Source organism: Bos grunniens, chromosome 11, assembly GCF_055505025.1.
Source record: "Bos grunniens cultivar Pamir isolate PY7600 chromosome 11, Bosgru_T2T1.0, whole genome shotgun sequence".
Taxonomy (NCBI): domain Eukaryota; kingdom Metazoa; phylum Chordata; class Mammalia; order Artiodactyla; family Bovidae; genus Bos; species Bos grunniens.
In genome coordinates this window covers 83,996,727-84,022,499 of record NC_141175.1, presented here as the reverse complement: position 1 = coordinate 84,022,499, position 25,773 = coordinate 83,996,727, and the positions used below count along the sequence as shown (strand labels likewise).

The 25,773-nt window shown below is 37.2% G+C and overlaps 1 long non-coding RNA gene across 5 annotated transcripts in view; it reads left to right on the top strand.

The window, feature by feature from the left end:
* The window catches only part of LOC147363451 (uncharacterized), a 223,124-nt gene that overhangs the window by 49,355 nt on the left and 147,996 nt on the right, over window positions 1–25,773 (top strand). The window contains exon 3 of one of the 5 annotated variants that reach the window (XR_015137131.1): window positions 21,425–23,395. The exons of the other annotated variants lie outside the window; for them this stretch is intronic. This is a non-coding gene — a long non-coding RNA (uncharacterized LOC147363451). Of the gene's footprint in view, window positions 1–21,424; window positions 23,396–25,773 lie in introns of those variants that run through there. 5 annotated transcript variants of the gene reach the window in all.

Below are 25,773 nucleotides of genomic sequence, written 5' to 3'. Positions count from 1 at the left end.
GAAAGATGGGGAAGATAGAAAAGAGGCTGGCATGGGGAGAAGAAATTGAGAGCTGCTTGGGTCACGTTGATTTTGGATTGAACGTCCAGGGGAAGGGCCAAGTGGGCTAAAAAATATTTAGGTCTGAAACTCAAGGGAGGAGTTTGGGCTGGGGCACGAGAAGGAATGGGAATATTTTCTAACCAGACTTAGAAAAGGTAGTGAGGTTGCTGTTTGCAGAATGAAATAGAGTGCCTGAGACATTGTAGAGTAGTGAGTGGTTATGAAGTCAAAGGCTTAACTACCATCTACATTCAGATTCTGGCTTTGCTACTCATGGTGAACTCTTTCCCAATCTATAAAGTAGTGGAAGTTGTAAATTGAAAGTCATTACTACCTTGTAGGATTGTTGTAAAAATTAAATTAAATAACCCTCTGAGGCATATGTTGTGAAGTTCGGCTCTTTATAACCCTTCAGTATATATCTCTTATCACTGCTGCTGCTACTTCATCTATATGGACAACATAATATGTCTGAAGAATAAAACCCAAACTTGCTGACTCACCTGAACTTTCATTTCATGATCCCTATCTTAAAAGGGCCCTGGGTGCCTGTTTTATTTACCTAATTCATTCACTGTCTCACTCTCCTAGATTACTATTTTATAACTTATAAAATGCATTTCATTTACTTTTTTGCACTGAGATAATGGGCACTGGGTGATGGCCTTCCTTAGTTATTCATAGTTCCCTTCCCTCCTCTCTAGATGGCTGTTTCCCAGTAATCTTTTTGAAACCTAAAATCTCCACTCTGGTCCTATATGCCAGAGTTCAAACAAAAGATGCAAGTTTTGATTGAGTCAATGTACAAATATGCCACTGTCTCTAATTTCTCTCCTCTCGAATTCATTTCAACCCAGATTTTGCCTTCACCACTCTGTGAGAATTGCTCTGGTAGAGTTCACCAAGGAGTTCCACTTGGTTCAACTGAACTAGCAACTATTAGACCTTGTTTTACTTTAACTGGCAGCATAGTTTGACATTGTTATTCATGTCTTCATTTCTAGGCACAGTCTTTCTTCAGTTCTTGTTTACCTAATTGGTATTTCCTTTCCAGTCTTTTTCCATATTTTTTCTTCATCATCTTGCTGACTTTTAAATATTGATATGCCCTTGGCTTAGCCCTCATGCTTTTCATATTCTCTAGATATACTTGTTACCTTGGTAATTTTATAACAGCTATATATACTCTGAAGACACTCAAATTTATATCTCTATTTACAGCTCGATTATGCATCTGTAATAAAAATTCATCATATCACCATATAGAGTTTTATGTAATAGGTAACATTTGGTCAAATTTGCAGTCAACCCTTTCTCTTGATGACATAAGCACTTTTGTCCATGCTCAATCATGAACTTTAATTCTCTGCTGTAAAGATTGGTTTATAATGGCTGAAATGTTTATCACTAAAATGTCCTTTTTTCCAACCAAGATTCTGAATAGATAATTAAAAATATTTATTCATGGAAATAAAACTGGCAAAAATGACTATGAACTCCATTCATACAGAAGTATAGAGCTGTTATTTATCTACTTCCTTCTCTACCACAGTTATATCGTACCTCTCAATACACACACAAGTACCTGCTAGGTCTATGAAACTGGAACATAGGTAGACCAGCAAACATACTTGTTAGTCTGTAATATTCCCAATTATGGTGGATGGTAGAGCTGAGATGCCCTTCTGAATGTGACATTGTTTGGGGGATGGGAAGGGTCATGGTTCAGTCTTCAAGAATCCAGTGTTAACTTATATGATCAACTTTTCCTGCACCATCTGTGTCAGGCTTACCAATTTCCTCCTGCATCTCACAATGTCAAAGCCATCCTGTCTGCTTCTGTGTTTTTACTGTTTAATTAATGTTCACACCCCTGTCATCCCTTCCTCAGGACATCCTTCTCTTGGCTTTTCATTTTTGTGAAGTGTGGGTTGTGATCAGTCTGACCTGAAGATTTCCTAACTGTGGACAGTCAAAGAATTTCTCTCTCTTTCCCAGAAGAATATTGCACTAACGTGCTCATAGCTCAGAATGCATTTCAAGTACACTGAAAATTTTTCCTATGTGATAATGACTGAGAACCCATTTTTTGTCTTCTGAATTCTTCACAGTAGATTTTTGACTGATTGATTTATTAACTGAAGATGGAATGTAATATTTACAATTTTACCCAGTTTTAGTGTTCTGAAACTACTGATTTTACCGGATGTTTTACAACTAGATTTTCGGAAAAGTATTTCCCTAACTTGTTTTGAGTCTGCCAATTGCTTTTTATAATTCATTATTTATTTTCACAGGTGGCCTTATAACTCTAGATTTAGCAGGCGAAAATTTGATTTTTAAAGTATGTCTGTAGTCATAATTTAGTCTAATAATTTATGCATGTAACTCACATTTAAGTAGGCTGATAAACATAAAGCTAATTCAGTGTTCACAGACTTATTATGCTATGGCAGAAAACTACTTGGATAGATTGTAATAGACTGAGGTCCTAAAAGTGTCATCTCTGCCTAAAGTCAGCATTTTGAAATGATCTACAAATGTGGCTTCTACAAGGATTTTCCAGAGGCATACTCTTGGATTTGCATATAATTTGTGTGTTTTTAGTGGCATTGAAATCCAGCCTTAGGCATTGTCCTCGTTAATGTTTTATCACTGCTCTTCCCAAGGTCATTTTATAAATTTCTTTTCATTTGCAAATATCTCCAAAGTAATTGCTCTAAATAAGGTAAGCATAATTCCCCGGGTTACTAGATTACTATCTACACCAACTCAGACATCGTCAATAGCAGCAATTACTATCTCATTGATTGAGAAGAGAGGAAGAGGGAGAGGAAGTCAGGAGAGATTTCAAAACTCTTAAAAGCATGTAAAATCAGTTACCTCTGGTCAAAGCATTTGGAGGCTATGACATCTAACTGCTTCTTCAAATTCTTTGATTCGATCTGTGAATATGTAACAATTATGACCTAATTAATGAAATATCAGTAAGGATAGTTGGATATCAAATATAGTCTTCCTATGGTTGTATATGAGTTATACTAGAATATAAAATCTTGGGCTCTGGACCTTGGTTTTATCATTTGTACTCCCCAACTCTTATGTAGTGACTGGATTGCAGTTAATCACTTTTGTTGAGTGTATGAATGAAAATCTCATTTGGAGGTTGACTGACTTTGTGAATGAAGCAAAATGGTTCCCCAGAAAGAGTTTGGATTTGGGACTCAGATATCCTATGTTCAAATACCAACCCTTCCATTTAATAGTTTGCTTAATGCAACAGCTATTTAGTTTGAGGCTCATTTCATGTCTTATGCAAACCTTGAGAGAGGAAAACAGAATTATATATTGTCATCTATTTCTTCTTTCTTTGGATGAATTCCTCTGCTAACTACTCTCCTGTTTTTCTGCAGGATAATGTAATACCATTTTCTGTAAGATGGGTCTATTGTTTTTTTTTTTTTTTTCATGCCCTAAGGGAAAGATCAAGCTTCCACTCCACATTTACTAAACACTTCCCCTTGGAAAGGTCATCATTCCTACTCCATCCCCACCACTAGATAGCTCTGTGAAAAAGAAAGCAATTGAAAAAAAAAAAGTCTTGTAGTGTAACTCAAACAATAATGGTTCTAGGAAGGGGAACAAATAAACTGTGCCTGATAACTTATACCCATCGAATTATTTTCTGGCTAAAATGAAGAGCTTTCACAACCAAAGTCTGTGCTTCTTGGAGTAGAAGGACGAGGAGGAGCAAGTGAGGAAGAAGGGAATGCTTATTCCAGTGATACTTTTCTAAATGATTAGCTTGCCACACTAAAATTTAGGATCCATTGAAAAAAAATAATGGTCCAAAGTGCTTGAGGCAATGATTAAAACTGTGGCTGCATTCATGAAGATAGGATTGGAGGACTGGAGTAGTGAGAGTTCTGTGAGGTGTGGAAAGAGGAGCAAAATTGCTATTCTCCTTCCACCTGGGATTTTTTTTTTTCCCCCACTGTGTTCTTTTCTTATAAAGGGCATTTATTTTATAAGACTGTTCATCTCAAAGATGGAAACTTCAAGGTTATTTGAGGCCCTGTAGTGCCTATATCCCCAGGTGGCCCAAACTCAGGGACTGAACTGAGAAAAAACCTGACCCACTGTTCCTCAAGTCAATTAGCCCCTCTGGACTGTAAATGAAAAAATCCAGCTCTGACAATGATCCAACTGTGGGATTAGTGACATGAAGCTGGCAAAGCCTCCTCCTGAACCCTTTGAAATTAACATGCAGTTATGAGATATTTGAAACCGACAGAAGTGCTGTATTTTGCTCCAAGAATTTAAAGTTCTTCCTGAAGCCAGTGATGTGACACATTTCTTGAAGCAATCTGCTTGTGATTCAAATTAGAGGTGTGAATTTCCTTCTGATTCCTAATACATAATGTGCAGATGGGGAGTATGAAGGGATGGATGCTTAAGCTTTTTCTTCTCTCCCTTTATATCAATATAAAGTTATACTTGTTTACTATTGATGCCTCAATCATGTATTTAGTAAGATACCATTTCCCTGGAGGAGGATTAAACACCCTTTTATGATATTTAACCTAGTAGTTTCAAATGTAATGTAATTAAGCATAGCTGAGCAATTAACTGACTGCATCAATCTAAAACTGTAGCTCAAGTCAAAATAAAAATGCTGGTCACAGACATTTACCATTAGGCCTGTGTTTTGGAAAAGAAAATGCTTCCAAGATTTCACAGGCTTCTCTTCTTAAAGTATTAAATGGGTTAGGCTTCAAAACTCTGTTTCGTTTCGTCCTCCCTTCCCTCTGATCCCCCACCATGGTTTACATTTGTCTCAGTTGACTAACTTCTAGGCCAGTCATGATCCAGGGCTGGCCACTCCTAACTTGGTGGAAAACTCCAAGAGTTGACAGCATGATTGAGACCTGTGACTATTGCGGATGTATCTTAAAAATCTATTATATATTGTGTAATGGCATTTGATGGCCTTCACTGAATATGAGTAACAATAGCATTTGGCTTAGTGAAGAAAATGGTAAATCTCCCCAGCACTGTGACATTTTCATGAGGCAGCCTGGAATCAGCTACACATTCATCATGTCAAACCAGTCACCATTTACCTTTTATCTTCTTTACATTGCTCTTTTTAATTTAAGCTGATTCCTTTAAGCAGCCTTGTAAAAAGGAGGAAAAAAAGCTTTACCTCATTTAATTTAGTGTTTTATCTGACATTTTCCAATAGACAGAAACCCTAACATATTTGAGCCTTAGGAGATAAGCAAAGAAATTCCTCATGGCTAAAAACAGAAAATTATGCACATAAGTCTCATTTTCAATAAGTAAAAGATTTTGCACCAAATTTAACCTCAATAATAAAAAATATAAAAGAATATCCCTATTTTTCATCTTTTTGGAAGGCTGATTTTCATTGCTAAATGAAGTGGAAATTTCTGGCATCACAGAAATGAGTGAGGATAATGAGCATTATCCCATAGGTTGCTGGATGCCATAAAATATAAAGCAGGCATTTTAGGGAAATTTCTGCCCCTGTTGAATTTGGTCATGGTTCTGCTGGTAGGGATAAAGAAGGGGCATCCCCTGCCATTTGTGGTTCTATTTCTGTATCAGAGAGAGTTTTGAAATGCTTTGTACCTCAACAGAAGAAAAGTTTTTAAAACAACATAGCTGTTAACCAGTATCATCAGACAAAATTCAAGCTTTAGTCTATACATTAAAACTACATACAAGGATTAAATGCAACTGTCACAATAATTTTTTCATGAAGCAAAGTATAGAAAATGTAACTAAATGGTAATAGCCTTTGCTTAGTCTGAGCCTGGAGTTTTCATTTGAATGGATGTTATGCCAAGTGTAGCAGCAATGGCAGGAGTAAAAGTCTAGTACAAGAGAAGGGGTTTACGTGTTCAGGAAAAGGGGAGAAAAACACATTTACAGATTCCATTTATAAATATTTTGATAAACTTTGTTGTTTAGTCACTAAGTCATGTCTGACTCTTTTTGTGACCCTTTGGACTGTAGCCTGCTCGGTTCCTCTGTCCATGGGATTTTCCAGGCAAGAACACTGGAGTGGGTTGCCATTATCTTCTCTGGGGGATCTTCTCGACCCAAGGATTGAACTCGCATTTCCTGCTTGGCAAGGGGAGCCACTAGGGTAGCCCCAAGATAACCCTAAAGCACAAAATGCAGAGGTTTCTATGAAAGCAAATGATCATCCTATTTGTTAGTGGAGTTCTGGAAACTACCAGAACTAGTGAGGGGGAGAAAAAGGCAAAAGGATAGTAGCCTTAGCGTTAGAGATGTTTTATATTTGAAGTCTCTAGGGAAACGTTGATACCAATTAATTGTTAAAATTTTGACAAAATATTGATTTATATGGTGATTAAAAAATTGGTAACTTGTTCTTATTGTCTTCAATTTGAGTGTGATAAATTTCTTCTTTTTATTTGCCCTAAGAATTCCCATAAACTAATTAAAATGTCAAGAATATTTACTCAAGAATGTAACCCCTTATACATGGCTTTATTTCCCTTAAGATGTTCAGAAATTTGAATTGTTAGTCCTTAATGCTCAAACCTACACATTCTATGATCCTGTTAGTGGCATGTAATATAAAAGGAAAAAAAAAAAAAAAAACCAAACCCAAACAGAGATATCTTTCTACTTGGTATAGAGATGTTTGTTGCCATCCCATCATTAAATAGTTCTGGTATGTGTTGACACCTAAGGATGCTCCCCTTTTATATGTTTGTTTAAGCTGTCGACATTTTCTAACAAGGAACTGATATTACTAATTCTATTTTTTGGTGGACATGTAGACATAGAATTGTTTCTTCCATTTAAATTTAAGATATATACATATTAAAAAATGCACTCATTTTAAAGCTCTGGTTTTCAAAAGGTAACTTTGAAATCTAAGTATATTCGCTGTAAAGAATTGGGCTTCTTTACCCATCTATGTTGACTTTTACATGACACTGGAAACGGTGGGTAGTTTTCTGGTGTTTTTACAGTTTTGCTGCACATAAAATGAAGAGAACAGCTACCACCCATTCATTCCAAATTGGAATGATTCATAAGAATCACACATGTAAAGACCTTGCACAATGCAGAAAGTGCTAGCTCAGCTGAAGCTATCTTGGGAATGAAGGTTAATGCTCATGTCTATCTCCGTAACAGCCACCTGCTCTGTCTGCATATGTTGTAATTTCTCTGTTGCTCCATATCACTTCCTACTCTTGCAAGAAAAGCCTCACGTTTCCTGAAAAATCTTACATATTTTGAGTAGATTGTATTGCAGCAGGAAATAGAGAATCATATGAGTATTAACACTTATCTTTAAAGAAAGGCTGCTCAGAAAAAAAAAAATAAAAAATTAATGACAGGTTTCCTTACTAACAATTATAATATCATTGAAGAGTGAGGCTTCTACATTTTCTAAGTACATGTTTCTAGGGCATTTTGGTTTGTTTGTTTATTTGTTTTTCAGATGACACTATTGGCATGTCTCTTTTTGTGCACATAATTTGATTTTATTATCAATAGTGGCAATTTTGAGCCAGAAAGAAAACACAAAATCCTGGAAAATGGTTTGCAAATTCATTATCCCTATTAATCAGAGAAGGTGATGGCACCCCACTCCAGTACTCTTGCCTGGAAAATCCCATGGACGGAGGAGCCTGGAAGGCTGCAGTCCATGGGGTTGCGAAGAGTCAGACACGACTGAGTGACTTCACTTTCTTTCTTTTTTTTTTTTTTTAATTTTATTTTATTTTTAAACTTTACAATATTGTATTAGTTTTGCCAAATATCGAAATGAATCCGCCACAGGTATACCTGTGTTCCCCATCCTGAACCCTCCTCCCTCCTCCCTCCCCATACCCTCCCTCTGGGTCGTCCCAGTGCACCAGCCCCAAGCATCCAGTATCGTGCATCAAACCTGGACTGGAGACTCGTTTCATACATGATATTATACATGTTTCAATGCCATTCTCCCAAATCTCCCCACCCTCTCCCTCTCCCACAGAGTCCATAAGACTGATCTATACATCAGTGTCTCTTTTGCTGTCTCCTACACAGGGTTATTGTTACCGTCTTTCTAAATTCCATATATGTGCGTTAGTATACTGTATTGGTGTTTTTCTTTCTGGCTTACTTCACTCTGTGTAATAGGTTCCAGTTTCATCCATCTCATTAGAACTGATTCAAATGTATTCTTTTTAATGGTTGAGTAATACACCATTGTGTATATGTACCACAGTTTTCTTATCCATTCATCTGCTGATGGGCATCTAGGTTGCTTCCATGTCCTGGCTATTATAAACAGTGCTGCGATGAACATTGGGGTACACATGAATCTTTCCCTTCTGGTTTCCTCAGTGTGTATGCCCAGCAGTGGGATTGCTGGGTCATAAGACAGTTCTATTTCCAGTTTTTTAAGGAATCTCCACACTGTTCTCCATAGTGGCTGTTTCACTTTCACTTTTCATTTTCATGCATGAGAGAGGGAAATGGCAATCCACTCCAGTGTTCTTGCCTGGAGAATCCCAGGGACAGGGGAGCCTGGTGAGCTGCCATCTATGGGGTTGCATAGAGTTGGACACGACTGAAGCGACTTAGCAGCAGCAGCGGCAGCATCCCTATTAATCTTTCTTGGTATGGAAAAACATGGAATTGCCTTGAATCAATGGACTTTTTTTTTTTTCCTATTGGCTTAAAATCCTTGGTCAATTCTAATGAAGCCTAAGGGGATAGAGAGCCAAGGAAAAGCCTGTACTTGATAAAGAGTATAACCAAAAGATAGACATACTTTCCTTGTTCTAGGAGTTTTCTGAAGGATTAGGATCCGATTTTGAAGATAACAATAATTAAAAAAAAAAATGACATGAAGCAAGACACTGAATTGGCATATGTGACAAAGGATTGGATTCTTTTTTGTTCCATGTCACCACCCATTTTATTTTTAAATATATTAGTCATTTATGTAAACTAATATATTTTCAGTATAGAAAAAAATGGAAAAAAAAACACATAAAAAGGAAAGACAAAAATTAAGATTCCCTCATTATCGCACTCGGGGTAATCACTCTTAACGTTTTGATGATTATATTTCTAGTCTGATATTTGTGTCTATGCATTCACAAAATTATACAGTACATATGACTATATTTTCATTTTTTTAAACTGCTTTTTTATGACTTCACCTCTTGCTAGTTTTGTATTTTAGTACCTTGGTAAGTGTTCTTCATATCATATGAATGGCTCCTCGACTTTGAAGAATTCTTACTACCTCAAGTCCTTGAATGTCAACTTCCAGGCTGAGCAAATATGATTGTGAGCTTGGAGTGCTACCAAATTTTTCCAACCTGAACCATAATGAATATAGTCTTCTGCTGACATTGGTATACTGCGTATTTTTTAAAAAGCCATTCAGAGGTCTTTGTTTCAGACGTGTGCATGCTTGGTTGCGAAGTCATGTATAACTCTTGGTGACCCCACAGAGTGTAGCCCACCAGGCCCCTGTGCCCATGGGATTTCCCATGCAAGAAAACTGGAGTATGTTGCTGCTTCCTTCTTCAGGGGATCTTACTTGATCCAAGGATAGAACCTGCATCTCCTGCATTGGCAGGCAGAGTCTTTGCCATTGAGCCACCTGGGAAGCCCCTGTTTCAGTTACCTCTCCCATAAAAACAAATGTTTTCCATTTGATGTCATAAACATGTTTTATGAGTAAAACAAGATATAAGACATTCTTTAAAAAACTATAAATGCAAGAATAATTTTATTCTTGAAAATAAGAAAAATGCAAGATAATTTTATTTTTGAGGCTGAGTTGTGAATTTAAACTGACATGTATCTCTTTCTCTGAGATATATCTAAGGCTCAGTGTATAACCTGAGTACATGTATTATTTTGTTTTTAACTACTTGATCTAGCCAGTACCATGGATAGGTACTTCAGGAGTCTAGTGTTAAATCCAAAGGTAAATAGGAATTAAATCCAAAGGGATTATACCTTTAGATTTCTTTTCAACTTTAGATTAAGCCCACTTAGAGAAAATACTCAAACATATAAACATGAAAATCACAAATTTATAAACATGCAAATTACGGACTAGCAACTGCATGATATAAGAATGATGCTCCCTGGCACAAAATTATTATCTTGTAAAAATTAAGATGTTACTTTGTTTCCTTTAAATCGTATATAATCATCATAGATATTGTAACAGATATTTTAAACATCTTCCCATGAGCCATTTATCTTTTTTCTTGTCAATCCTGTTTGTAGCACAATGTTTTCAGACCCGAAGGATGAATCATGACTTGCCTAAGTCACTACTGTTATTCTAGTCCCCTGTGCCAGATACATACTTGCCTAGCTTCCTTAGAGCTGAAGTTTGGAAAGAAGAGCTATGCCTTTGTTGACATTTTAAGTCTATATCCAAGCATTCTGAGACTTTAAAAACTTGATATTTTCATTGTTTAGCCCTCAGGTTTATCTGATATTTTGCTTTTTATTGTTGAAGCAGTTCTTAAGTTATATGCAATATAAAGGCAGTTGACTGCATCTCAACAGGAATTGTATCTTATTTATTTTTAAATTCTCAGCACCTAAAACAATGTTTCCCCCATGGTGGGTGCTAATAATGTATAGTGAATGCATATTTATGTGTATTTGAGGCTTTATAATATGTAGAGAAATTTACTTAAACTATATTATAAATGCTGTAAAGATAGGGGCTTTATTGTATTCACCAGTCTTTTCTGCACTCTGGGCATAATATTTGGCTGCAGTAGGCCCTCATTAAATATGTTTCAATTAATAATTAAGTAATGAATAAAACATTAGTTTATATGATTGCAACAATAACTCTGCAAAACATATCTAGGGAGTGTTAATACATACTCACTATTTACAAATGAATAAAACTGATGCTCAAGATGACTTAAATTGTCCACTCAGGTATGCATTGCTGGTAAAGGTTAGAACAGGAGCTGAAATCCAGGTTGTCCCGTACAGCAGCTAATACTCTTTGCTCATTACCATGGTACCGTCTTGTTCATTTAAAGGTGTGATTGTATAAAATTTGGTTCTTTGGCCAGAGCGTTTCTATTAGACAAGGTATATAAATTAGGATGTTTTAATTTCAGGACTTTCAGGTACCACTTTCAAGCTTGGCAACTACCGGAGTAAAAAATCAGAGCAATCTCTTCTTTTTGTTTTCTTCTTGGTAGTGAGGAAATCCTACCCAGAATTCCCAGTAAGCTTCCTCTCTGGTCTCACTGGCCAGGTTACCATCACATGCCTGTTTCTAATCTCTGACTATGGGAACGAGAGTACTGTGGTTTAGAGTGAAAGGATTTTGGAGGGTTGATTACAGTGACTAGTGTTTAGGGGCAATGAACTAGTATAAGACCATGTGCTAATATCACATTCTGTAAGATTACTCGGGAAAAGAAAAAACTGTATGTCTTTCTCTTAAAAAAAAAAAAAACTATTGTGATTTTGGGATACTGAGGCAAATTAAACTATGAAAGTAAAATGAAGAGTCTGACTTCATTTCATGTTTAATTTCTGATAGCTATTAGCATCCCCTCTCCCTTTTCCCTCTCTACGCTATGCCCTTAATCTGGACAAGCTGTTAACAAAGCATGGATGCTTTCTCCTTTGTTGCCAATGGGAAGTTCAAGCCATGCAATCCCCTGCCCACCAGCAGAAGCCCTCATCTTGGCCCCACCCCCTGTACTACAATAAAAACCTAAAAAGACAAGTTCTACTTCTATTACTGTTTATTGACTATGCCAAAGCCTTGACTGTGTGGATCGCAACAAACTCTAGAAAATTCTTCAAGAGATGGGAATACCAGACCACCTGACCTGCCTCCTGAGAGATCTGTATGCAGGTAAAAAAGCAACAGTTAGAACTGGACATGAAACAACAGACTGGTTCCAAATTGGGAAAGGATGTTGTATGTTCCAAATTGGGAAAGGATGGTGTATGTTGTCACCTTGCTTATTTACCTTATATGCAGAGTACATCATGGGAAATGCTAGACTGGATAAAGCACAAGCTGGAATCAAGATTGCTGGGAGAAATATCAATAACCTCAGATATGCACATGATACCACCCTAATGGCAGAAAGCAAAGAGGAACTAAAGAGCCTCTTGATGAAAGTGAAAGAGGAGAGTGAAAATGCTGGCTTAAAACTCAACATGCAGGAAACTAAGATCATGGCATATGGTCCCATCACTTCATGGCAAATAGATGGGGAAACAATGGAAACAGTGACAGACTTTATTTTGGGGGGCTCCAAAATCAATGCAGATGGTGACTGTGGCCATGAAGTTAAAAGATGCTTGCTCCTTGGAAGAAAAGTTATGACCAACCTAGACAGCATATTAAAAGCAGAGACATTACTTTGTCAACAAAGTTTCATCTAGTCAAAGCTATGGTTTTTCCAGTAATCATGTATGAATGTGAGAGTTGGACATACAGAAAGCTGAGGGCTGAAGAATTGATGCTTTTGAATTGTGGTGTTGGAGAAGACTCCTGATAGTCCCTTGGACTGCAAGAAGATGCAACCAGTCCATCCTAAAGGAAATCAGTCCTGAATATTCATTGGAAGGACTGATGCTGAAGCTGAAACTCTAAATACTTTGGCCACCTGATGCGAAGAACTGACTCATTTGAAAAGACCCTGATGCTGGGAAAGATTGAAGGCAGGAGGAGAAGGGGACAACAGAGGATGAGATGGTTGAGTGGCATCACCGACTCAACGGACATGAGTTTGGGTAAACTCCAGGAGTTGGTGATGGACAGGGAAGCTGCAGTCCATGGAGTCGCAAAGGGTCAAACATGACTGCGCAACTGAACTCAAAAAAACAGGAACCTTTCCCCACTACCTTAAGCCATTTTTTGACCATCTAGGGTGTTATGCCCTGTGTTCCCAGAAAGTCTTATTTATGTAAGTAATAAAGTTTTCCTAACCTATTGGTGTGTATGCAGTATCAGTGAACATCCAATCTAAATTTTGGATGAGGATCTATTCTGTGTTTACAGGCTGATTACAATAGGAAGAATGATAGCTGTCAGAGATTTATGTAATATAAACATCTAAGGCTTAATTTTTTTTGTTGCCAAGTAGATCAATCTTATCAATAAACTGTGAATCTATTTTTTTATTAAGTGGGATTTGAGTTGTACTCTGAAGTTCAAATAACCTGCTTCTCCAGCCTACAACACTCTAACCCTACTGTGGTGATAAAAATTCCTCCTATAGTAATTCCTGAGTGTTGAGCTTTGGTCTCTGCTTTTAATGCTTTTGCATATCGCTGCAGGAGAGCCTACATTTTAAGACCTTACAACCTCTTTCTAAGTGAGTTTTTCAAATATTTTTCACTTGTTAGAATAAACCTGTGCTATGTATAATATTCGGAGAAGGCAATGGCACCCCACTCCAGTACTCTTGCCTGGAAAATCCCATGGATGGAGGAGCCTGGTAGGCTGCAGTCCATGGGGTGGCGAAGAGTCGGACACGACTGAGCGACTTCACTTTCACTTTTCACTTTCCTGCATTGGAGAAGGAAATGGCAACCCACTCCAGTGTTCTTGCCTGGAGAATCCCAAGGACGGGGGAGCCTGGTGGGCTGCCGTCTATGGGGTCGCACAGAGTCGGACACGACTGAAGCGACTTAGCAGCAGCAGCATGTATAATATTGTTTGGTAGACTAAAATAGTATGGAAGAGATAGAAAGAGAAAGAAATGGAACAGAAAAAAAAAGATAGCAACTCTGATTTAATAGGAGAAACCCAAATACTTTAGATGCTGAAAAAGCAAGGAACATAAATGACCCACATATACAGTATAATTAAGCTTCTTGGATACTAGTCTTCTTAGTTATGTTCTATGTTCAAAAAATTCTGATCATTCTATTTTCTGCAACAATGCATCTAACATCCTCCAACAGGCATTCAAGCTTCCCTTTTCCTGACCACTGTCTAAATTAAACACACTCACTTTTCAATATCTGCCAGCTCCTTTATGTTAGTGTTAAGTCTGTTTATTTAGTCTTTAAGTTCTCCCGTGATTGACTCATTTTATTCTTTCTGCTGGGAAAGCTTCCTCTTTTTACTTTAAAGCACCTTAATCTCATGCTTTCTTCAAGACTCAGTCAAGATACTCCTCAGTTTAAAATTGGCTCCCTCTTTTCCTAAAACCTTGTTCTCCATGTTGGCAGTCTACATAGTGGTTTAGGCATAGTGCCTGTCCTTGGTAAGCTTAGTATTTAATGAAAAGAGAACCAGCAAACATATGAGCATTATTTCTTTGAATCATGAATTATCCTGGGGACATATCAGAAGGACATCTCAGCAAGTCCTTAAGTACTCCAGCCATCACTGGTGTGTTCAGTTTTCTCACAATTCTATTACCCTTTCCTTACACCATAGTTTCACACTTTTGTCAATGTCGTTTCATAAATTGAAGGTGGAGAAACTTTTATTCACTAGATTTTTCCTGGAGAAGAAAACTGTATTTTTTTTCATGGAGATATTTTCGTAAGGAACCTAGGGTAGAGGTTGAAGTTTGATGGTAGGCAGGTGTTCAGTGGTAAGAATCCACCTGCCAATGCAGTAGACGGGAGTCTGATCCCTGGGTCGGGAAGATCCCCTGGAGGAGGAAATGACCACCCACTCCAGTATTCTTTCCTGGAAGATCCCAGGGACAGAGGAGTCTGGTGGGCTACAGTCTATGGGGTCACAAAGTGTCAGACAGGACTGAGCACAGAGCACAGCTCTTGTCTGGCTGAATTGCTATAAAGGGGAAAATGAGAATTCATATTGTTCCTGAAAAAATCAGGAGCTGGAGGAGAAAGAAAAAGAGACTGAGACAACTGAGGAATCAATTAGAGATGGTTGAAATTCATACAAAATGCGATGTGAACACTCACTGTTATTCTTGAATCTCAGCAATGTAACTAGATTCCCAAAATCCATGATGAATTCCAGGTGTTCTGTGTGTGTGTGTGTGTGTTAGAAAAGATATGCTTTGTTTCTGACATAGGTCAAAATAGAGCTAACATTTGATAAATGAAGGAGTCTGATAGGAAACATGTATTAGTAAATACTCCATGCGTACTGCATATATACATGTATAATCCAACCAGGGTATAAGCCTTAATCAGGGCTGTGATTCATTTTTCTGTACATAATGTGGAGCAAAGAAGGTATCTAATGTTTTATTTTGATTTTTAACAAGTTCTGTAATTTCTTACAAATCAAAATTCATGTTTGAGGCTGCAATTGGATATGGTGGCAAGTAACAGAGACAGAAGGGGATGATATTTTTGGAAGCAAATACATATCTGTTAAATCACCAGCCAGCTATGAATGTTGCTTCTCACTGAGGATTTCTATGGAATTGGTAGCACAGATTTTTCTGTCTTTCTGATGTTCTGAGTGACGTTCAGCTCCAGACATGCCGAATGTGATTAAACAACATGAGTAGCAGCATGCCTCAGGAGAACAGTGTGTGGTCGTCTGTGCCGAGTGGTTGGAGGGATTGGCTCAGTGCCGCCTGTCAAAATGCATAACCTTTCAGGCCGGAAAGGTCACAGCCATTTCCTCTGTGGATACAGCAAAGTTACTGAATGAATTCTTGACCAGAAAATGTCCTTGTAGAGAAGAAAGAACCCTGTGCTATAATAGGATTTAATTCCAAAGGCTTGAAGAGGAAATGATTGATCAATTCTGACAAAATTTTAATTCAAAAGAAATTATTGTTCTTCTCACCATATTAACACTCATAGAAGATAGCTTTGTAACTGTATTCCGAAAGACCTCCAAATCACAATTTTTTGAGGGGATGGAGGGTATTGGGGCTTTCCATGACATTTTTCATCGAAACCCTATGGGTTTCAACCCCTTCGTGTTATCTAATATCTTTGATAACAAACAAAATTAAAGCTTCAGCTGTGGTGAAATTTCACCACTCTGGTTTCAGACTCTCTCAGAACTGTAGATTTCATGGTTGTGTACAAACTTTGGAATTAGTTCCTAGAATTTCCAGCCTGGTATCTGCATTTATAAATACACCAGAGGTTATTTTAATGAGATTAGTCTTGGATCCTCATTCAAAGCAAGGTCCTTGCCACTCCAAATTATTGAATTTAAAAGCCTAAAATCTCCATTTTTAACAAGAATTCCTGCAGATTCTATAACCCATTCCTGAAATTAACCTAATGAAAGGTATAAAACATATGAAATTCTTCCTATCTTTTTTACATAATAATGATCAAATAGCTTAATATTTTCTTTGATGTTATTAGTAGTTGGACAGAACCTCGGAGTCTCAGTTTCATACATTTAGACACAGTGAAAAGCAAACAGAAAATGAGAGAGAAATTTAACTGTAAAACTTACTGCTTTATAAGCTCATCAGGGAAACTAGTAGAATATTTGCAAAGAATAAGCATAAATTGAGATGAATCAAGAAATTAACCAGGATATTGTTTGATATAATTTAAGAAAACAATTAACTTTATCATTCTAAATAAAGTGGCCTTTAAATACCTTCTTTATGCTAGGAGATTACAGATCTTTCTCAGAAGACAGTTCCTTCTACCTCCCACCTAACCAGAATTTGGGGAATAGCTGAGAAAACATTTCTGAAACTGTGAAATGTTACACAGAACCCTCCATAGGATCTCATGTTTTGGGGCTCTGATTCTAAAGAAGGTTTAGAAATGCTGCTGACAGACTAGAAAATTACATCAAATAATAATATCAGAAAACATAAGGGATATTAATTGATCATTTAAGAGAAAGAGAAAAAAATTTTAAGAAATTCTTTGAGTGTGGAATTCTATAATTTAAAAAGATTCAGTAGTTCCTATGGGAGAAAGATGCCTGTTATGAGAAAGTAGAAATAGTCGTTTATTTAAATCTACTACCTAGTAATAAGACTTGAGCACGGGTTTGGGGGAAGGGGGCAGCTGATTTTTATGTCTATGCTGCTGGTTGTATGGTGACCAGCATCTTGGCTTGCCTGGGATTAAGAGGTTTTGTGGGACACAGAAGCATCAACTAGAACATGTCAAGCCTCCGGCTACTGAGCAGAGTGGTCGCCCTAGTTGGTTGACTCCACAACCTCCACCCGTATCCTGGGTGGAGAGTAATTGGCCTCGCCCCTACTTCCTTGCACAGGGATTCATTCAGGCAGGGACATAACCTATGTAGGTTTGATGTGTGTGAAGTCAAGGACTTTTGCCTGATAGTTTGAATAATAAAAGTTCTCCTTTTCAGAGTAGTCTTGTGTTCATAAACTATAAACCAGAACTGTAACAGCCAACCCTTACTACAAGGAGGAAAGGATGCAGCTGACACATGGAGGAAAACAGACCAGGAAAACAGAGGAACCGGGATCCTGATGATAATAGGGCCCTCTCTAGCAAACACCATCTAGAAACCCCCCCATCCCAGGACTATTTCATAGAGTTCAATAAATTCTACCACCTCTTCCCTTTATAATTCCATAATGCACATATAACATTTAAAGATTATGAAATAAATTAACACCCAAGTTCTCCCCATGCAGCTTAGAAATGGAATATTTACACCTCAGAAGATCATTGTATTCTCCTCTCAGTTACTTTCCTCTCCCATTGTCCAGGGGTGATTATACTCCTGATTATTGTGTTATCATTCCCATGCTTTTCTCTGTGGTTATATTGCATATATATTCATAAACCATTAATATTTTGGTTCTGCTTATTTTACATGCACACACACACACATACCTCAGCATGGAGACAGGCCTGATCTCAGTGTCTTGGAAACATTCCTCCACATTGCTGTGCTGTTATCAAAAAAAGTTAACAAGCGCAAAGAATCATGTAGTAGTAGTCTTATGTAAACTGCTTTTGTATTTATTTTTAATTTTATTACTGGAGTATAATTTCTTTATATGTTGTGTTACTTTCTGTGGTACAACAAAGTGAAACAGTTATATGTATACATATATCCCTTCTCTCTTGAACCTCACTCCCACCTCCCCTATCCCACCCTTCTAGGTCATCACAGAGCACCAAGCTGAGCTCCCTGCGCTATACAGCAGCTGCCCACTGGGTGTTTTACACTAGATTATATGTATATATTATTATTATATTATAATATAATATTATGTTTTATATTATATTATAATAAATAATAATATCATGATATAATTCATTTTATAATTTATATTATATTATAATATTTTAAATTATTTTATATTATAATATTTATTATAAAGGGAATGGCAACCCACTCCAGTGTTCTTGCCTGGAGAATCCCAGGGATGGGGAAGCCTGGTGGGCTCCGTCTATACAGAGTCGGACATGACTGAAGTGACTTAGCAGCAGCAGCAGTATTATATTATTATATTTATTATATATATTATATTATTGATAATACAATAAATACATTTTATAGTATATTTATATTATATAATTATATTTTATTATTTATATATATTATATATTATAGTGTTATAGTATTTGTTATATTATATATTATTATATTATAATGTTTATTATATACATATATCTTAATCTCCTAATTCATCCTGTTGAAATATAATTCATATATAGCACTATATAAGTTGGAAGTGTATAGCATAATTTGACTTCCATACATCATGAAATGATTATCACAGTAAGTTCAGTGACCATCTGTCATATCATGTGAATAGGAAATTATAGAAATAGTAAAGAAAAATTTTTCCTTATGTGAGAACTCTTAGGATTTACTCTTGTAACACAAACTCCCATAACATACAGCAGTGTTAACTATATTTATTATGTTCTCTTTTATTTCCTTAGTACTTACTTACAATTAAAGTAAAACTGGAAGTTTGTACCTTGTGTTTGCCTTCATCCAATTCTACCTCCTCCTACCACTTGCCTCTGGTAATCACAAATCTGACCTTTTTCTGTGAGTTTGTTTGTTTTTAAAGAATAATTAGCCTACAACACTATGTTATTTCCTTTTATATAACTCAGTTCAGTTCAGTCGCTCAGTCACGTCAGACTCTTTGCGACTCCATGGACTGCAGCACACCAGGCCTCCCTGTCCATCACCAACTCCCAGAGTGTACTCAAACTCAGGTCCATTGAGTCGGTGATGCCATCCAACCATCTCATCCTGCCGGGAGCCAGCGAGAGACATTCCACTCGTGACAAAGGTCATGAGGAAGGAGGCTCGGCATAAGCAAAGGCGGGATCGAGCCTCAGGAGTCCCCCCGGATATTCTCGAGTATCTACCCCCAAAAAACCAGAGTCTGCCTACTTTATTGCTTTGTGCTCTCACCTCTGACTTTACTGAGGGCTGTCCCCTACCACCATCTCACTCTCTCTGTCAAAGAGTTAACTTACAGCTCCAATTAATAAAGTTCCTGGGCAACTAGGAGTGTTTAAATCCAAACCCCTCAGCTGGCTCTCTAACTCGCCTGACAAGTTTACCCGGACTCCTACAGCTATGCATACGATTGTTTACAGTCTCCCAGCCTCGAGAGGCATGGGAAGCTTAAGATATTCAAATAGCTTAGAGCCTCTCAGAGAGTTAGAAACTGTCAGAATAAACTAGTAAAGGATTTCATTGATGAGCCAATGCTTGTTGCCAAGTTTCCACATCCCCTGAATTGTATCCTTGAATATTAATTAATTAATAGTTGGTATGTAGAAAAAATAAGTAGTGGCCTTGGTGTTAGTAACTTTAGACCCTTAAGGTAATAAACTCTTTTCTTTGTTGTAAACCCATTCCACATCCGCCCTATAGGAATGCAATTTTATCTTCGGAAGATGGCGCCAAACCTTAAAATAATTACTCTTAGAGAAAATAAGTCTTTGTTGATAAGTCCTTGTCAAGAGTCATAAAATGTTAATAGGCCTTCTGGCCAGAAGATGATGTAAATCACCTAAACCATTTGTATACGATAAATTTGCAGGAAAGAAACCCTGGTTTTTGATAAGGATCAAAAACTGCTGACTTTGCATCCCTATTATCCTCTATGTGTAACTTAGGGTATAAAAGCCCCTGTTGAAAATAAAGCTACGGGCCTTGCTCACCAACGCTTGGTCTCCCCGTGTCATTCTTTTCACATTCTGGCTGAAGTCTCCATCTGGAGCACGGATATCCTCTGCGACCATTTATTTGCCTGGGCTTCTAAGACCCACTCGAGAAGGTGTCTAAGGTGGGGCACCTTCCGCTATTTGAGAGGGCACCTGCGGCCTCCGTGGTCAGAGCTAATCTGGTGTCACGGGTTATATTGATTTTCCGCGTAAACCAAGCTACTCAGCCTCTTTTCTCCACTGAATTTTCCTACTGAGCTGTCCTCATTCTATTACTCTTTATATCTCTAATTAACATCTGAATAGGTCGCCTAAGCCGTCTCTCCTTCGAATACCCCGGATCAGCTGGGGCAGGACCTCGGCATCATCCTCTGCCATCCCCTTCTCCTCCTGCCTTCAATCTTCCCCAGCAACAGGATCTTTTCAAATGAGTCACTTCGTTGCATCAGGTGGCCAAAGTATTGGAGCTTCAGCTTCAACATCAGTCCTTATACAACTCAGTGACTTGTATTTCTGTACATTTCAAAAGAGTTACCATGATAACCCCTTTTGTAATTAGGTTATTATTTTTTTATTACTAACTTTTAGGAATTCTTAATATTTTTAATAGCAGCTCTTTATCAGCTGCTCCTTGTGCAAATATTTTCTCCCAGGCTGTAGTTTGTCTTCTCACTCTCTTGACACTGACTTTCACAGAGCAGAATTTTTTTATTTTAATTTTAATAAAGCCAGTTTAACAATTATTTCTTGTTTTTCCCAGGAAAATTGGTGCATTAATTTATGTTTTAATTCAAATGTAATTGATTTACAATGTTGTGTTAATTTCTGCTGTGCAAAGTGGCTCTGTTATACATGTATCTGTTCTTTTTCAAATTATTTTCCCATTTAAGTTTCTACATAATATTGAACAGAGTTCCCTGTGCTATATGGTAGCTGCTTGTTCATTTTCTACATTAAGTATAGTGGAACACACTGTTTATCCATTCTATATATAATAGCTTGCATCTGATAACCCCAGCCTCCTACTCCATCCATCTCACACCACCCCACTTAGGAACCAACAAGTCTCTTGTCTGTGAATCCATTTCTGTTTTGTAGATATGTTCATCTGTGCCATATTTTAGATTCCACATGTAAGCAATATCAAATGATGTTAGTCTCTTTATTTCTGACTTCACTTATTATGGTAATCTCTCGTGCATTCATGTTGCTGCAAATGCCATTATTTCTTTTTTTTTTTTTTTATGGTTAGACGGAGGAGCCTGGTGGGCTGCAGTCCATGGGGTCGCGAAGAGTCGGACACGACTGAGCGACTTCACTTTCGCTTTTCACTTTCCTGCATTGGAGAAGGAAATGGCAACCCACTCCAGTGTTCTTGCCTGGAGAATCCCAAGGACGGGGGAGCCTGGTGAGCTGCCGTCTATGGGGTCACACAGAGTTGGACATGACTGAAGCGACTTAGCAGCAGCAGCAGTATTCTATTGTATATACATGACACATCTTCTTTATCCATTCGTCCATCAATGGACATTCAGGTTGTTTCCATGGCTTGGCTATTGTGGATAGTGCTGCTATGAACATAGGGGTGCATGCATGTTTTGAATTATAGTTTTGTCCAGATATATGTCCAGGAGTAAAGTTGTTGGAGCATATGGAAATTTTATTTTTAGTGTTTTGGAGAATATATGTACTGTTTTCCTTAGTGGCTGTACAAACGTACATTTCCACCAACAGCATAAGATGTTTCCGTTGTTGCCACACCCTCTCCAGTATTTATTTGTAGACTTCTTAATGATGGTCATTCTAACCTATGTGAGGTAATACCTTATTGTAATTTTGATTCACATTTCTCTAATGATTAGTGACGTTGACCCATCTTTTCATGGACCTGTTGGCCATCTGTATGTCTTCTTTGAAGAGTATCTATATAGTTCTTATACTCATTTTCAGTTGATTTGTTGTTGTTGTTGTTGTTCTTTCTGTTGTTGTTGGGTTATATGAGCTTTTTGTATATTTTGGAAATTAAGTCCTTATCAGTCACGTCATTTGCAAATATTTTCTCCCATTCAGTAGGTTGTCTTTTCATTTTGCCTGTGGTTTCCTTTGCTGTGCAAAACCTTGTAAGTTTGATTACGCCCCATTTGTTTATTTTTGCTTTTATTTCTTCAGTTTAGAATGATTTCTTTCATGGATCATGCCTTTGGTGTTGTATCTAAAAACTATTGCCATATCTAAGGCCGTCTGGATTTTCTCCTATTACATCCTCTAGAAGTTTCATAATTTTAAAATTTACGTTTATGTCCATAATCATTTTGAGTTCCTTTTTGTGAATGGTGTAAGGTCTGTGTCTGGATTCTTTTCTTTTGGTATGTGGATGTCCAGTTGTTCCAACACCATTTGTTGAAGAGGCTGTCCATTCTCCATTGCAGTGCCCTTGTTCCTTTGTTAAAGAACAACTGAGTATCCTCAGAGAGGTCTCTTCCTGGACTTTCTACTGCTTCATTGATTTGTTTACTCTTTGTCCAAAACACACTGTCTTGATTACTATAGCTTTAAGTCTTAAGGCAATAATCAGTTCACCAACATTGTTCTTCTCTTTTAATGTTGAATTGATTACCCTGAGTCCTTTGAGTCCATATAAACATTAGTCAGTTTATAAGAGTCCAAGTTTTTTTCACTATTATGATATACTTTGTCTTTTATCTGGAAATTTTAGTCTGTTGCACTTTGATTAATAATATGTTTGTATTTTACTACTATACTACTTTGTACACATTGTAGTTACCTCTAGATTTTTAAAAGTCCATTTAGATACTAAACTTAAGCAATTGGAACTGGTGTGATTTATCACATATTGTAAAATTTGATGTTAAAAAATATTTAGCATATATCATCCCTTTATAAATTTCCCGTGGTGTACTAATGCAATAGCAATTTGTTACTAGCTATAAATCATTTAAAATGAACAATTATCTTTATTATTATAAATTTTACATTGCTCCCTTTGCTCATAAGTTTGTATTTTCACGTCAATAGAATTTTATACTAACATAATATAATTTTATGCTTGAAAGTATTTTAGTAATCACTCAGTCATTATTCTCTACAATAAAATTGTGTACATAATTGAAAATTTTAATTTCTTTCCTGTGACCATGTGGATTTATGTGCTAATATTTTCTTCTTAATTGAATTCTCATTCCAATTATTATTAACATAAAAACATCAAGTCTTGAATGTATTAACCATTTGGTGAACAAACATTACACATAAAAAGAATAATTATGTTGAAATAAATTTCTCTTGAGATGAATAGGTGAATGATTTGTGGTATGCTTGTAGGCTGTTTTTAGGACTGTGCATCTGGGGTAAGGTATCATAGTAAGGGTCAAATTGAATGAGGTGTAGTGTTAGAACTTTTACAACATGGAAAAAAGAGCAATTGTAAATGAGGTGAATAAGAACCAACATGATTCAACCAAGGACACACACATGCTCAGGCAAATAAGTTTATAATAGAGATTATATAGACATTAAGGCGGAGAAGGCAATGGCACCCCACTCCAGTACTCTTGCCTGGAAAATCCCATGGATGGGGGAGCCTGGTAGGCTGCAGTCCATGAGGCCGCTAAGAGTCGGACATGACTGAGCGACTTCACTTTCACTTTTCAATTCCATGCATTGGAGAAGGAAATGGCAACCCACTCCAGTGTTCTTGCCTGGAGAATCCCAGGGACGGGGGAGCCTGGTGGGCTGCCATCTATGGGGTCGCACAGAGTCGGACACGACTGAAGCAACTTGGCGGCAGCAGCAGACATTAAAGCTCTGATTTGCTGCTGTTCAGTTGCTAAGTCATGTCCGACTCTTTGCAACCCCATGGACTATAGCACGCCAGGCTCTGCTATCCTTAACTGCCTCCAGGAGTTTGCTCAAACTCATGGCCATTGAATCAGTGATGCTGTCTAACCATCTCATCCTCTACCACCTCCTCCTCCTTTTGCTTTCAATCTTTCCCAGCATCAAGGTGTTTTCCAGTGAGTTGGCTCTTCACATCAAGTCCTAAGTACAGGAGCTTCAGCATCAGTCCTTCCAATGAATATTCAGGGTTAATTTCCTTTAGGATTGACAGGTTTGATCTCCCTGCTGTCCAGGGGACTCTCAAGAATTTCATCCAGCACAACAGCTTGAAAGCACCAATTCTTCAGCACTCAGCCTTCTTCCAAGGATCTATGCTGTACAGGGAGATCTCTATTGCTAGGCACTCTGCCTGGAAGTCAGCTCTGAGTTGTATATGCATGAAAAGTTTCATTTGCAATATCAAGAGGAAAATATCTATAGGAGATAAACACAGGTTTCCACATTCAATAGCTTCTTTATATAAAATCTTCTTATAAAATTTTCATTAGAGGCAAAGGAAATTGATTTGTTTTAAAATCAGTCATTTCCTGGAGCAAATACTTGCATACTGTGACTATGAACTGTTAATATTAATAATTATGTTACATATAATACATGCATATATACAATATTATGTGCTATAATGTTATATGGTTGATATTATCAATGACTGCTATAATGTATATGATTAATATATAACATATGCATATATAATATTCATGTATTATATATAATATTAACAACTATCAATATTAGTAACAGGGTAAGGAAGTATCCTTAAATAAAATGCAAGAAAGATGGATTCTACATTGTGCAGTGCTTGCATATTCTATCTCTATATCACACCAACCTCCTGTTAATCATATGGTTCAGAAGACAAGCCAAGCAAGGTTTGGCAGATGGAAGGTACCTTGTGCCTAAAGACACTTGCTCTATTAGGGAGAGTCAAGGTAAATTACTGGTTATGGTTAAAACTGACTGCTAGCCTGCTGAGTATCCATGGTTTTTATCTGTGATTTGGAAGAGGATGCCTAAGGCCGGAATGTGTGTCATCTATGGATACCTGATTACATTGCTACCAACTGGAGATGACCTAATATATGTCTTATGAATAGATAAGGTTTACCTATTCCTTCCATCATATCTGTTATAATTAGCACATGGATATATGTGCTATGCTAACACTATGTCTAATATATCTCAGCAGTTACTTGCTTCTGTGCTTAAGTTTGCCTGCTATTTTTTTGTCATGGTCTTTACAACAGAAATGAATATTCTTAAATACTTCAGCAAACATACTTTCCATACTTCCTGTTCTTTGCCTCTTTATTCCTTCCTCTGAACTACTCTTGACTTACTTCACAATAGTGGTACCTTACAGAACACCCTCTGTTTTTCTTGAGACTTGCACAGTGTTATGAATTCTCTATATTTATTTGGACACAAGCCCTTTTCCCACATCCTTTTCTGAAGGAAGAAAGTGGTGGAAGAAAGTGGTAGGAGAAAGTACTTCCAGACTTCTTGTTAGCTGAGAAGAAATTAACCCCTCTACATATGGGCCCCTATATATCATGTTTTCTGCTACAATATATAGAGCTGAAACATTCCTACCAAATCAGGAGACCACAAGGAAATCACAGTAACTAGGCTGCCTTATGTCTACTTGTGAATGAACAACATGTCTGGCAACTAAAAGATGATTAA